Genomic DNA, 1,854 nt, shown 5'->3' on the forward strand with positions numbered 1-1,854 from the left:
TCACGGACCCGAACCAGGGATCCAACCCGCAAGCTAGGTATGTGCCCTGACTGAGAATTGAACCTGCGACCATTTGGTGTACCGGATGATGCTCGAACCAACTGAGTCATACCGGCCACGGCAGGAAGTATCGCTTGTAAAAATCCTGATTGCATCCTGTTTATGGCAGCATTACTCACGGCAGCGGAAAGATGGAAACCATCCAAGTGCCAATCAGTGGGTGCAGGATAAACACCGCAGGTTGCAGACGGACAATGGGACCTCTTCAGCCTTAAAAAGGAAGGGAATTCTGACACACACTACAACATGGATGAAGCCTGGGCACTTTCTGCTGAGTGAAATGAGCCAGTCATAAAAGGACAAGTCCTGTAGGATCCCACTTACCCAAGGTGCTCGGAATAGTCAAGTCAGGCAGACAGGAAGTAGAGTGGTGGGTGCCCGAGGCTGGGGAGAGAGGAGAATCGGGAGTTGCTGTTTAATGCATCAGAGTCTTAGTTTTCTAAGATGAAAAGCACAACACTCTAAATATACTTAACACTCAGTTAGGATGGCAAATTTTGTGTTATGTGTATTTTACCTAAATTTTTTAGAAAATAACTTTGAGCTCAGGGTTCTAATCCTAGGCCTGCTGGTGACAGGCAGTGTGGTTTCGGGCAAGTGTCTGTCCCTCTCTGGGGTTCACTGGACGTCACCACCTCCTGGACTTGGGAGAGTCATGTGGGTTGTGGCTGTTGATAATGTACAGCAGTAAATAACAACAATAGGCCTGACTGGTGTGGCTCACTGGGTTGGGCATCGTCCCATGAAGCGAAAGGTCGCCGGTTCTATTCCCAGTCAGGGCACATGCGTAGGTTCAGGGTTTGGTCCCTGGTCTGGGTGCTTACAAGAGGCAACTGATCGATGTTTCTCTCTCTGTTCTCTCTCTAAAATCAATAAGCATGTCCTCCAGTGAGGGGAAAAAAGAAGGAAAAAAAACCCCTCTCTTAGAGGGTATAGCCTGGGGAAGAGAACGTGGCAGAGATATCAAGCCCCGCCCTGCCCCCACCACCACTGGCCGCACTGCAAGGGGACCTATTTCCAGGGACCTAGAGGACAGACACCTGCTGACCGCTCCATTCAGAAGCACCAAAGATGAAGGTAGACTCGCAGCATTGCTATGTTGCATCCGCACATACCTCTCTCCAGAGCTGAGCGTTAAATTCCTAGGAACGTTGCAAGCTGGTTATGAAGCACGACCATCCTCTAGAGTCAAATTGTATCACTCACCACTGAAAACATTACATCAAAAACAAAGGTTGTGAATGCTCAAAACTCATCACACCTGCCCCACCCCCGGAGTGTTTCACTACATTTGACAATTACCTCTCTCTGGGGTAATTCATGCCTATTGTATCTGTGCGGAGGAATATTCTGTGTGTGCAGATGTGCGTTTCTTTCTGAGGCTGGGTTCAGGGGTGCCACTGCTGGTTGTTTGAAATTGACCACTATTTACACCTCCTCCAAAACTTGCAAATTCTACCAGCCAGGTTTGGGTTTTGGGTTTTTTTTTTCCCCCTCCAGAGAGCTGGTTGTTTAGAATTTGCGAGCCATCCCTGGTCCTGAACAGGAGAGCAGAAGGCTGTGCCTCAACTGGAGAATACTGCCCCCAGGGGCATTTGGGAAATTCATGGGGGCGTTTTTCAGGTGTCACCGTGGCCATCCGAAGCTATCACCGCATTTAGTGACCAGACCAGAGTGACTAAGTTACATAATGAAGAGTTGTCCCGCCTCCCCATGGCTTTTGAATACCCTGTCAGACGTTCTTATGGGCAAAAAATCTGCTTGTGTGTCTCTGAGCCCGGACTCTGCTGTGCG

General features: G+C 49.1%; 1 long non-coding RNA gene across 1 annotated transcript; it reads right to left on the reverse strand.

The window, feature by feature from the left end:
* Positions 1-396: 396 nt before the first annotated feature.
* On the reverse strand, positions 397-1,494 carry LOC123830198. The gene is made up of 3 exons (XR_006787733.1): positions 1,363-1,494; positions 1,176-1,268; positions 397-444 (listed from the first exon to the last, which is right to left on the reverse strand). It is a non-coding gene; the product is annotated as an uncharacterized LOC123830198 (long non-coding RNA).
* Positions 1,495-1,854: the final 360 nt, after the last annotated feature.

This window comes from Phyllostomus hastatus, unplaced genomic scaffold (assembly GCF_019186645.2).
Source record: "Phyllostomus hastatus isolate PE091 unplaced genomic scaffold, TTU_PhHast_1.1 phas_scaffold_1224, whole genome shotgun sequence".
NCBI lineage: Eukaryota > Metazoa > Chordata > Mammalia > Chiroptera > Phyllostomidae > Phyllostomus > Phyllostomus hastatus.